Raw genomic sequence first — 13548 nt, forward strand, 5'->3', positions numbered from 1 at the left:
TACTGAGCTCTTCGAGCTCCCTGACAAGTGCGTACAGTCCACCGAGGCCTGAGAGCATCAAATTGACACCAGGTCGCGGCCGACCTCCGACCAGCCACCCCCTCCAATGGGGTCAACCAGAAGGAGAAGAGGAAAAACAAATGCAAGGAAGGACCGTCCAACGTCATGGCAGTCGAGCAGACCAACCAACCACCTCAGCGCTTTGAGAGGAGAGAAAGAAGGGTCATGGCTACTGCCTAATCCACCACACCGATGCCCACGACCTGACCAAGTGTAAGATCGTGCGGGGCATCATCGACAAGGAGCTTGGAGAGTGTAAATCCAGGCCCGACAAGGATGGTGAGGATGGGGCTGACCCCAACCAGTCGGCATTTGGGTACCAGCAAGCCGATCACATGGTCCATCACATCTCGGTGGTGCCACAATGTACTCCTCGAGCAAGGAATAAAAGTCGGTGGTCCGGGAGGTGTGGACGACCACGTCGAACCCAAGCCCATGTCTGAAGTGGTCAAAAGTGCCCCTTACCTTCAGTCGGGCCGACCACTCCATGAGTGTCAAGCAACCTGGTCACTACCCTATTGTGGTTGAACCCATCATGCATAACATCTGATTGGATCGCATGCTGGTTGACGAAGGGGGCTCCATCAACCTCCTCTTCGCCGACGCACTGGACGCCCCACAAATCCCAAGAAGCGCGTTGAAACTGTCTCCCCCCTTCTTTGGAATTACCCAGGCTCCTCAACTAAGCCTTTGAGGTGGGTCAAACTGTCTGTCACTTTTGGCTTACTGAGTAACTTCAGGACCAAAAAAGTCATGTTTAATGTAGCAAACTTTGGGACTGCCTATAACGCGATCCTGGGGCGACCGACGATGGCTCAGTTCATGACTATCACCCACTATGCATACTAGGAGATCAAGATCCCTGATCCGAGCGTGGACATCACCATCTTTGGCAACATAAAGACGGCTTCACACTGCGACAAGAGGAGCCTTTACATCATCGAGCTGACTCCCGGGTCATAGCCGGAGAATGTTACACTTAGTGGCCGCCCGATGAAGGTACACATCACCACTAGCCAAGATGAGTGACTCAAGGCAGTACGTCTCGACAACTCTGACCCAAGCAGGACGGTCCAGATAGGGGCCAGCTTGGCCCCTAAATAGGAACTCACGCATATCACCTTCCTTCAGGCAAATGCAAATGTCTTTTCATAGAGTCCGTCTGATATGCCCGGAGTCCCCAAGAACGTGATCGAGCACAAGTTGTCAATACGACCTGATGCGCGACCAGTTGAGATCAACAAGCTCCTGGAAGCATCTGAGAAATACAGACCCTAGAGTGGCTAGCTAACCTAGTCATGATCCAAAAACACAATGGTAAGTGAAAGATGTGCGTCGATTACACCAACCTTAACAAGCTCCCCTTTTTATAGCGAGAGGGGGGCGGAATAGAGAGGCGGTGACGGTGAGAGGGCGCAACTTGGTCTCTTGGTGGGGGTGTCTCCGGAAATCACACAATGACGGTGGCTCTACGCCGCCATCCACGCGCGTGGTCACCCAAGTCACGGCGGTGTCAGGGGCAGCCTCGTGCTGAGCATGAGAAAGCAGAGAGAGGAGACAGGGTAGAGAGAGAGTGGGCAGGCAACAAAGGCATGGCGCATTGAATGCGCTGGCCGCGGCGACGTCACTAGAGGAGGGAGACGACGGCGTGCGCTGGAGGAGGGAGTGAGACGATGCCAGCTGAGTGGCATCGCAGCGGCCTACGCGCGCGGGGAGAGGAGAGTGAGCACGCTAGACTGGCGGGGCCACACAAGCGGGCTATTTAGAGAGAGAAAAGAGAGAAGGCAGCCCGAGAGGAACAAAAGTGGTTTTGTTTTTGATTTGGGTAAACTCAAATGGAAGCATTTGAATTTGGTTTTGAATTTGGATTTGAGTTTGGCATAAATTCAAATTAGATTATTTGAATTAGGATTTGGATTTGGAGCTCTGACCCTGGGAGGGGATTTGAATTCAAATTTGGATTTCAGCTAAAATGAATCTAAGAAATAGATTTGAATTTGAGATATATTCAAATTCAAATCTCCACCCAATGATCCATAAAAAGAAATAAACCAAAAAACATATGATTCAAAATTATTGCAAGGGTTAATTTAGAAACTAATTTGATGCTCTTTGGAATACTTAGCCAAAATAATATGTTTGAATATATACATACAAGTGTATGTGTGTGTAGATATATATTCAAATATAAATTTTATTGCTTTTAAGTTATTTTGAATAATTAGATAATTTTTAAAAAGAAATGAATTTTGCTACAATCTATATGCTAGTGTTACAGGTTCCTGCATGTATGGTTTATCTCTTTTGAGAAATACCAAATTTTCCTCAAATCTATCAATATATCGTGTGACAATTTGTATTTGTTGTAAGGATTGGAGTTGCTCCATAGCATCAAATGAGCTCACAGCTCCAAATCTTTCAATTATCATGTCAAAAAAATGTTTCCAATCAGAAAGATGGGATTGTAACAAGATACCAGGGACCGGGATCCTCTGCACTTACGGAGCAAAGTCACTGTGCTACAGTATACGTGACTTTAGTCCTTTTCGCAAGCCGTTGGATTGAGGACGGACGACCGAGATGTATTGCTACAGCGATGATATAGTATCAGTGCTGCAGTGAATTTGCCACAGTTTTGTGCTCAGAGTCCGTGATACAGTAATTCACTGTAAATCACTCTTTACTTCACTGTAGCACCACTCATATTTTACTGTTAGAATACTGTAGCTCGGTGGTCTGTAAAGATAAAGGATCCCAGTCCAGATACCAGTCCCTCTAAGCCGTGTGTCAGCACATCTAGTGATATATGCAGTTGCTATCTTAACCTTCATCTAATCAGGGGTATTGAATAGTTTAAAGTATTTCTCATTTTGTCTTATCCATCCAAATGGGTTGTCACCAGAGAAGTATGGCATATCAACTTGAAGATTGTTTCTGTGACTGGAGTCATTATAAGGTGAATAGTAGGATGGATCATGGTTTGTTGTCGAGTGGGTAGTAATTGGGAATTGGTGTGCAAGAGTGTGTGTGATGGTTATAGTAGGGTGGTAACGGATTAGTGTTGATTTGTGGTAGTGGTGGTGGTATAGGTCTTGTTTCTGGATATGGGTAAGAGGTGTCGTTGAGAGGCATGTTACTGTATTTTTGGGTTATCTGTTGGGCATAATTGTGCAATGAGTATTGTGGTCTGGTGGTAATGGTGGTAATAGAGGTGGGTTTAGGGTGGAATTATCTACATTTAAGGCTTCAGTAGGATTAGCTTCTAGGTTTAGGTGTTTGAATTCTGTCACTCCACTAATAGCTCCATCAAGATTAGTATGACTACTCGAACCAACTCCATTCTTCTCAATAGGATGAGCATTAGAATTAGAGTTTACCTGATCTGCCTCAACTACCATCCCCTTTTCTGATGACACTATGAGGGTTTTGCATATGCTTTTAATTTCATCCATCTCTGACTTTAAATTCTTGACTGCTACTAGATCCGACTGTACTACTTGCAACTCTGCTCTCATTGGCAGTTGCCTATTATTCCGCCTTGGTTCTCATTGTCACCATCTTCACCACTAAACGAGTCAGTTTAGGATTTGGATCTCACCCCCTTTTTGCCTGCTCAGTTCAATCTACCGCCGTCAAGTGTGGGGATCGGTATAGGAATTTTACACAAGAACTAGTCTTGTAACACGCACCAGAATCTACACTTCCACCAACACCACTGTGCTTTAGATCGGATCCGCACCGGAATTTTATGCAGGAACTCATCCTGCAACCCTCGCTTACTCCTAATCTTCAGCGCTAGCTTACAAGATTAGGCAGGATCAAGACCGAATTGGGGGAGATCTGGGTAAGCAGGATAAAGAGGAATTTTTGGGAAAATGAGAGAGAAGGGGATAAGAAGTAGGGTTCTAGCTACTACAAGTATGCAAGACAAAAGCAATTTGGCAATCGAAGTCTTGCCGATTTCCATTCGGGGAGAGGGTTATAACATCTCCGGTCCCAGGCAGCTGTTTATAGTAATTTCATATAGGTAATAGTAATAACAGAAAAGTCCCATCTTAACTACTTAACTATCCACAGTAATAACCGAAAAGGAAAAGTAGCCGTCCAATTATATCATGAAGCGGTATCAGATGATCTCAGCCATTCAATTCTTATTCATCTTCTTCCCGCCTCTGAGTTCAAAGTTTATTTCTTCATACCGTCAATTCAGGTCTTGACATCGGTCTCTTGTGTACATACTATTATTGCCCATGTCATGCCTCCAACAAAGTGCTTGAATAAAAAATCTTTTAAGGAACAGTGGATTTCTAGAGTTCAACATAGGTTTCCAGAGGAACTGTATCTTCTGACTTTTTCTTTGACAACAAATTTAAAGGGGAACTCTAATCTGCAACCATTCCGTCCCTTGACTCAGCGCGTGGCCTCACAATGCTGTTAGGGACAAAGACGAGGATGCCAAACATGTTACGACTCCGGGGGTTAGGGTTCCATGGGCAGTTCCTTCCCCCATAGACATAGAAACAGAGGGGATGGCCGGCCTGGCAGTGGGCGGAGTGGAAAGACAACGTAATGCCGTTGGCCACCGGTGGTGGCACAAGCAGTGATCCAGGTCAGGACGAGCGCGTCATGACGACGTGGTTAGGGGAGGGCGAAGTCAAGGCAGCGGTGGAAGGTGGATGGCCTAGAGGTTGATGGCTATTGGTGGTGGCAGAGGAGGCGGAGGTGCGGCGGGCAACCATGATGCCGATTGAGGCACCGATAGTTGTGGTGAGTTGCAACTCGGTGTGGCAAGGGCTGGGGCTACAGTGCAAGGTAGCGACAGAGAATATGGCACTAGCCAAAGAAAGAAGACTGGAGGAAGAAGAAAATGATGCGTCACACGCTTGGCTATAATGTTAATGACGTGTATAGTTCAAGTATGGCAGGCGACTTGAATAAATGTCTTTCAAGGAATAGTTAACATGATTTATGTCAGAACGCTCATACCTCCTCGCTGGATCCGCATCCTCTGACTTTGCTTCGGCAAAGGTAGAGGTGCTACTGTATCGCTGGAATTCTGGCCGCCCATTCGTGATCTGACGCACAGGAGAGAGCAAACTGCTGGTTATTGTAGTGTCTCTGCTTTTGCCGAAGCAAAGTCAAAGGATGTGAATCTCTCCTCAGTGGGGTGACGCAAGAGGTGAAACACCCTAGTCGCCAAAGCCCTCCACCGCCTGAACCTCGCCGGCCGGCAGTGGCCTCCACGTCCCTCTCCTTCCCTCCCCTTTCTCTCCCCTCCCCTCCCCTTCCATTTGTTTTCAGGTGGTTGCGGTGCTTCTTTGGCGCGTCGGCTGTGGCTTTTGACCGGTGGTGGTGGTGGTCGGGATCCACTCGGCCGGCCCGGATCTGGTCACCTGCGGGCCGGATCCGCGTGTTGCCGATGTGGATCAAGGTGGCCTCTAGCCGGGCGAGACGAATCGGCGCTAAGGCGCGTCAGGAACTCAGGATGAGTGGGATGGGAGGCGGCTTGGTTCAACGCGGAGCATGCGTGATGGTAGGAGGAGCACGGCATGCTGACACGCCACCTACGGGCGGCGTTGGATGAGGAGCAGGAGGCTGCGCTAGCGGCGGAAGCGCAGCTGCGGCAGCTGGTGGTCGTGGACGCAGTGTAGCGCGGCATGCTGGCGAAGCTGATGGCTATCTTAGCGAGGGCCGACATATTTGCTCCTCGTGCCCGGGTCGAGGGCGTCCGCCTTCGGGTGCTTCTTCCTCTGGATCGGCAGCTTCTGCCCCTCGACGCGTTGCCATTGCTGGGTGCCGCTGCTCTCTGGCCTCTGGTTGGGCTAGCTGACACACGTGCGGCAACAGCTTGCTGGGCGACGCCGTGCTGGGTGTGCCACTCCGGCCTGTGGCCATGGCCGTGATAGGTCGAAACGTGCTACAGGGGGCTGGGGTTGGCCTGCGCTCATCATGCGCCAAAGAGATCCCTGCATCCGGCGCTCTGGGCGGGGCTTGCCGCCCAAACCAGTGGGGATGGGCTCTGCCTTCTTCCTGCAGGGCGCCGTCAGCGTGTTTCATGTGGCTGCAGGCTGTGGCCGGCGCCTGGAGGATGAAAGGAAATTATATGAGACTGGGTCTCACAGAAAGATCCTCATCTCCGTGTGACACGTGTCCTCTACTTCTCTCATATGTGTTCAATCAGATCGTTGGATTCAGAACGAACGGTGTGGATCAGGGTCTCACGGGGGTCTTTCTGTAGAGGGTCTCATATAATTTTCTTCCCCGGAGGATGCCTTGGCTCCCGTCCAGTGCTTCTCTATGGCCTTGGGGGCACGCTCGGCCGCGTTCCCCACCGAGCATGCGTGCGGTCTTCACTCCGATGGCTATTTTGCTGCACTCACAGTGTGCCATGCCTTCATGTGTTGCCATGCTGGCGGTGGTGCTCGCCATGTGCCGTGCTGCTGTGGTGTCTTTGTTGCTGCTCATGCGTTCCCTCGGTAGTTTTTTCGTGCCAGTCCTGACCACTGGCATTCTGCGTAGCTCCTCCCCTTGTCCGATCTCCTCTTCTGTAGCTTGGGTCCGTGGGGAGTTTTGTGATGCTAGGATGGCTGTGGGATGGCGTGGCTGCAAGGAGGTTGTGTTGTTGCTACTTTGACCTTGGCCCACGCAGGGCTGCCTGTATTGCTTTTTGTGCAGGTTTCTAGGGCAGGGAGCTACGAGTGAAAGCTCTGTCCGGCTTGCTAGTGCCAATGTCATTGACTCTCTCGTGCGTCATTCCTTCCCTGGAGGTGACATTATCGCGTCTACTTCGCCCTAGATGCTTCTTTAGGTGAAAACCCTATCCGGGGGTCCGGATGGACGACGGTGGCATTGATGTCATTACCTTCTTGAAGGCGTCGCTTTGAGAAGCCTATGCTCTCTTTTGTAGGTTTACCCCTACGTCCTTGCTTCGTAATAGCTCTTCATTCTGGATTGACGCTTCGCGATAGCGATTTAGTCTAATGTGTGCTCCTTCTACGTGACGCGCTGCCAACTTGTGTGTATGAGAGGTGCGGCGTGGAAGCAGGGCTCCGTCGGCTGAGTTGCGACGTGGGAGCTGAGCTCCGCCGATCGAGTTGTGTGGGAGGTAGTTGTTTGGTTGGTTAGCGTGCGAGTTGAGTTGGATTAGATTTATCTGTTGTCTAATTGTGCTATTTAGTATGAGCGTCGTTCTATTCGAGTCGATGTCGTCTTAGAGTTGCAAGTTGTTAAGCATTTTAGGTCCAATTTTTTTAAACAGAATTAATTCTCTTTTTCTCTAATAATATCGATATCACTGATGTCTCCTTCCAAAAAAAAAAGAAAGAGTTAACATACAACAAGTTGCATTATATTTCTCCGGATTTTTTCTCGGCCAAACTCTACAATTGACTTTTGAGCAAACACGCATGCATGTCAGTTGGGTATTAGCTAATCAGCACTGCTAAAATCACACACAACATCATTAAGATTGCACAATGACAGGTGACGGAGAGATGAATGCCCAACTGCATCGGTCGTCATCTGCTTGTCTCACGCATGCACGGGTAGCCAGGTGCACACCGACGCAATGACAAAGAGAAAGTTCAGCATAGATTTCAAAGGGAAAACTTTAAGCGTCGGTGCGCGACCACGCAACGCAGCCGGGGACGAAGATGACGAGGCCGGCCAGGATAGGGCTCTAGGGGTTAGGGTTATGGGGGCTGCTCAATATATCGCCCCCAGGACATAGAATCGGGGAGTAATGTCACTTCGGCGGTGGGCGGAGCTGCAAAACACCCCTGACCATCAGTAGTCGAGCGCTGGACCAGGCAGGACACCATGATGGTGTGGTTAAGCGTCAAGGTGCGACGGGTGGCGGGTCAGGGGCTGCGGTGGAGTGTGACGTTGGAGAAGAAGATGTCGCCGGCGAGAGTAAAAGTAAGCTAGACTGGAGGAGGAGAAAGAAAGTTGGGTTTCGCACTTGCTGTAGCAACACTGTGGTTTCATGTAAGAAGTTGACTTACATTAAAGAAAACAAGAGCAAACCTATCACGCTTGGTTAATTAGGGAAAACAGGCTATAACGTGGTCGACCAACCCGACCGCACACCAGGACTATCTCGTTCGCACAGCACACGATAACCGCTTTTCAATTTGCTGCACTACGAACGTAGAGAGCGGGGCCGTCTCTTGGTCTGACGCTCATCCTAGTCCGATCTGCGACTGCAACAAATGGGAGCGTCGGCTCGGTTGGCAAGGACGGCGCGTGCGCCCAAGCCAGCGTGCGTTCGAGCGTTGCTCGACGCGACTTTGCACCGTGTTTTTTCGTTTATTTTCAGATCTGCCTCTCGTGCGTGGAACTAAAAGGGGATAGTGACGTGCCCGTCACCTACGGAACCAGCTGGTTTCGTCGATTCCTAGAAGGACGCTTTGCTTCATATAGATGTAGATCTGTGTGTATGTGTTGGGTGTATGAGGTGATGTGTATTGTTGTGTGTATTCATGTACGAATAGATACTACATTTGTATCCGGTTGAGAGGTGTAAAAAAAAAACAAATGGGAGCTAGCTAGCTCCTTGGTTGGCCTTGCCAGGCACAACACCGCCTAGTGCTTCCCATCGATGGATCCCTCCATCACGTCGACAGATTTTCATGTGTCAGGCCCAGAACGCTGTTCTTCCCATTTGTGTCATATCAGTCACATCTCACGTCTAATTCGGCACATGCAGATGCATGCATGCAGCAATAATCAATGCGCCTTTAGTTTCTGATGTGAGTTCGTAGTCAGGGCATTTCCAACCATAAGAGGTAGATTCTACCTTTTATATTTCTCTTTATATATTTTTTAAAAGATTTTATTTTCAATTCTTCATATCTCACAATGTTTAAAACTATTTCTTATTTTATTTTTTTTAAGAATTAACTCTATAAGATTATTCTCCACATAATAATAATAGCTATGATCTACAACACTAGAACTGTCCATGGAGCGGCCTGCCGGCAGGCACCAATAGATATATCTCATCTGATCCATGTTGCTTCACTTGTTGTGTTCTTCTGCAAAAGTGAAACATGAGCACTATGCATGGTCCACGATGATCCGGCCTGCTGCTCGCTCCACTACGTACCGAAGGTGACAAATCGGGCTCTGGTCTCCGCACTGCTTGATTGAGCCTTTGCTGATGAGGATAGCATGGCTTCACCATGTTGAGCTCAAAACTGACACCAGTTGTAAATGGCCGCTCTGATTTTTCATCCTGCTCATTGAGCTCGAGACAATTGACAATGTAACACCTTCTATCGTTTATTGGGTTTCTCCCTCCCTCCAAAGTGAGCGCGAGCTGAGGGTCTGGTTAGAACGAAGGATTTTGAAAATGTAGGAACATGAAAACATAGGATTCGAGTTGCTGGGCGCTTGCAATCATACAAGAATCTAGAATGCAAGAAAACTTCTAGTGGACCATTTGAATGCAACAAAGGACAAACACAAGAACGAGAGAAGAGGGATAGAATCAAAGAAATTTTCATGCTAAAAAACTTCCAAAATTCCTATAGAACAAGTCATTCCATAGGAATTCTAGAGGTCCCTTTGTTCCAAAGGGCTCATGCCTCTAAAGAAATTTCTCCTATAGGATTCAAATATTTAAAGTTCCTCCATTTTTCCTTTGTTGGACCTGAAATTGTTTGCTCTTTTCGTGCGGGCGCAGCAGTGCAGCCTGCATCTCTGCAGCATGAATGGAGTTAGGTGGGCCTCAGGGGTACCATCGTCTTCAACGGCGGCCTCTTCCTCTTCCTCTTGACATGGGCCGAGGCTGAACCAAGGCAGACTGAGAGTAGGCCCACTAGCTCACCGCTCTCACATCACCGCCCTTTGTTGCCCATCCATTTTCGTACACCGTACTCAGTCCCCCTCCGAACCTTCCATCTCCAAGGTTTAGCTAGGGTTCTCCTCCTGCCACTCCGCCAACCGCTGCCGCAGCGATGGCTGCCGCCGATGAGGACGATGTGGTGTGGGAGCGTGCCATCACCGTCGCATCCAAGAGCCTCACCCTCGACGGCGCCATTAAGTCCTCCACAGGCCGCCTCCCCTCACCAGCACTCCTCAAGCATTTCGCCACCTCCCTCGAGGATATCTCTGTCGCCGGGGTCGACCTCTCTTAGCTTTCCAGCCTACCCCGCCTCCTAGCCCTCTGCCACCTCTCGCATTGATGATTATGTCAGATTTCGAGGGGGAGAATGGAACGTCTTATTACGAAAGAAATGCTTCATTATCTGAGATATAACCCCCATGAACAAATTTCTTACTTTAATGGAAGGATTAAAGATAATCGTACATATTTTTTGTGGGTTTGTATCCTAGCAAATTAAAGAATTAAGATACATATGTGCATGGAATATTGTCAAAGACAAACCACTGAGTTTGTAGAGATGTTGATTTTAATGGGAGTAAATTTAATCTCTTAGTTGTTTATATAGATGATATCTTGTTGACTATCAGCAATAGGGATATTAATGTTTAAGAGCCAAAGGTTTCTTTTCTCTTTTGGGTATTAAGATTGTCTTGGTGATGCCTCTCATATTTTGACTATAAAGATTCACTAAACAGATTCAATATTAAGGGAATTTACTTCGATAATTGAGGGCAATAAAAAATTTTCTTAAGCTACCACTATCATGAACATTATGCACACTTAAGTTTGTATGCGTCCTCATTTAATATTTGTAACCGGAAAACATAGCAGATATTGATCTAGGACTGGACCACTGAAAATACTAAAGACGACTTTGCGTTATATGCAGAGTGCTAATGATTACATGCTCACATATGAAAAGTCTCATAACCATAATTTTGCAAGATGTATTGATATTAAGAAATTCACATCAAGTTAAATCTTTACCCTTGTATGAGGAGCCATATTGTGGAATGTTTCTAACCAATCTCTTAAAGCATCATTAACGATGCAAGCTATTGTGGCATGTAGTAAGGTTTTTTGGATAGAAAAAAAAATCCACATTAGGCTATTGTGGTTTAAGAACAAAAAATTCTTTTGGTTTAAGAATTTATCTCGGAATTTATTATGCAAGAATGCAACTTTCTCTTCAAGTAATAACAAGTCAAATGGTGTTGCCAATCACTTCAATATCATGTTGTGAAAGATGGAATCCAGAATCAAATTAATATTCAGTACATAAGTATTAAGATTGTATTTTAAATAAATTAAGTTTATATTATGATGTTCAGCCTATAAGAATTAGATATTATGTTTAAGCTTACTGATTCCCTCACCAAAAGCTTGTCTCAAAATATTGCCGCTATAAGAATAATTAAAGCCTATAGTACTGGAATAATTGAGATCTTAAAACTTTGATTACGGAACTATAAAATTTGTTTTCCTTTTCACAACTTCGCAGAATTTCCCAGATAAAAAAACGCATGTAGAAATCAACATGTTCAATGACGTGAGGGCCGTACGAATAACAATTACTTTAGTCCGGCGAAAACTACATGGATGTGGACCTATTCAAATCGGCGAGCGCTTGCGACCTCTGCAAAATTTTCAAACATTTGAAAGGACAGATGCATTGGTTATCCAATCTGAATGCCCAAAGCCCAAAACTAGCTCAATAGCCCATGAAATACAATTGTAGTCAGGGAGTAACAAGCATCACGATGTATCCAAAACGTTGTTGAGCCGCCATACATCGAGTGACAATTCACTTGAAACATAGATGGTGGGGGCTGCTTGGCAGATAAATACCAAGATCCAAGGCCAACTGCAGTACAGGTGCAGAGGATCTCGTCCGCTTTTCACGCACATTCTGCAGGAGTGTGCTGTTCATCACAAGCCCGTTCTGCCATGGGGCCTAGGAGAAACTGGATCCAGAGATAAAATGCACACCCTGAGCTAATCGTATTATTGCTGTCAAGGCAGTACAAATCCGGACAGGAACTAAATTTGGTGCTTGCTGCTAATGATCTCTAAGCTATTGAAGGAGGGAGCCATTGGAACTTGTTTCAAGCTCTGTTCATCTCTTCCTTAATCTCCAAAATAAAAATCAACTTCCAAGCTTCCGGAATGTTGCTGCTGCAATGGGAAGCGGCATTTTAGAAGGATTAGTGCTCAAGCCTTGAATGGAATGGAGAGCGCAAGGCCAGAAGGGAGAAAGTGCGAGGAGTAACTGCAACTGCTTTTATCAGGAGATGATGAACACACTTGGTGCAAAATAAGACCACAGAACCGTCGTAAGTTCTTAACACTTAATGCATTTATTGACAACCTAAAGCCCTAAACATCTCGATAGGATACTAACATCAAGAAAGCTTACAGCCATCGAAAGATAACCACCACCATCCTAATTTAAGGACTGAACTGCAATCTCACTGATGAACGAACCATCGAAAGATAACCACCGGCTCAGACGCCGGTGGATCCGAACCCTCCCACCCCGCGCACGGTGGCGTCAAGGTCCTCCACCTCCGCGACCTCGGGCGTCGCGATCACCTCGATGATCACCTGCGCGATGCGGTCGCTGGGCTTGACGGCGAAGTCCACGTCCGAGTGGTTGAAGAGGATGACCCCCACGGGGCCGCGGTAGTCCGCGTCGATCACGCCGGCGCCCACGTCGATGGAGTGCTTCAGCGCCAGCCCCGACCTCGGCGCTGCAACGACCGGAACGGACAGACATTTCATCAAACACCTGAAGTGCGAACCAAGAAAGGGGCGAGAAAGAAGAAAAGAGAAGCAGGTCGCTCACCGATGCGCGCGTAGGTGCCCTCCGGGATGGCGATGCTGAGGTCCGTGGGCACCAACGCCTTCCCCCGCGCTGGCACCACCATCTCCGCCGCACTGGCAAACAAGAAGAGCATCAAACAATCCGTGCAATTCCGAGGCTTTCGTGGGCGTCGCGTGAGAAGTGTGTACCTTGAGAGGTCGTAGCCGGCGGCGAGGGCTGATCCGCGGGACGGCAGGATGGCCCTCTCGGAGAGCTTCTTGACCTTGAGCAGGGGCGAGATCTTAGAGATCTTCTGGGGAAGCTCGTGGACGGAGTCGGTGGCGGCGGCGCCGTTGGAAGCGGCCATGGCCATGGTGGGAGAGGGTTCTTGCGCGGAGGCGGTGGGAGAAGGGGAGGGATCGAATGGGAGTTGGAGGCGGCGGCGGTGGCGGTGGCGGTGCTAAATAGGGAGGCGGCGGCGCGGGAACAGATGGCGCCAAATCTTCCCGCCATATTTTCCCTTCTCGTGCAAAAATTTTCTCGGCCGGTTGGTCGATCTCGATCTCTCCGATGCCGCCCATTTTACGGGGCGCTGTAGGTGCAGGGCAAATGTCAAATGCCACCTGCCCAAATAAATTCTTTGAAAGGACCCTGCGGCCCTTCCAGTGGTATACCTTTCAAGTGCAATTTTTTTTTTGTTTTTTGAGGGAAAGCCATCCGGCGACTTTATTGATAATTAAACACAAATTACAAGTGGTACACCTTTCAAGTGCAAAATTTTTGGCTTTTCAAATGA

At 47.9% G+C, this 13548-nt stretch overlaps 1 pseudogene; it reads right to left on the reverse strand.

Moving 5' to 3' along the window:
* Positions 1-12270: 12270 nt before the first annotated feature.
* LOC133913001 (deoxyuridine 5'-triphosphate nucleotidohydrolase-like) lies at positions 12271-13511 on the reverse strand (annotated as a pseudogene).
* Positions 13512-13548: the final 37 nt, after the last annotated feature.

This window comes from Phragmites australis, chromosome 3 (assembly GCF_958298935.1).
Source record: "Phragmites australis chromosome 3, lpPhrAust1.1, whole genome shotgun sequence".
Taxonomy (NCBI): Eukaryota; Viridiplantae; Streptophyta; class Magnoliopsida; order Poales; family Poaceae; genus Phragmites; species Phragmites australis.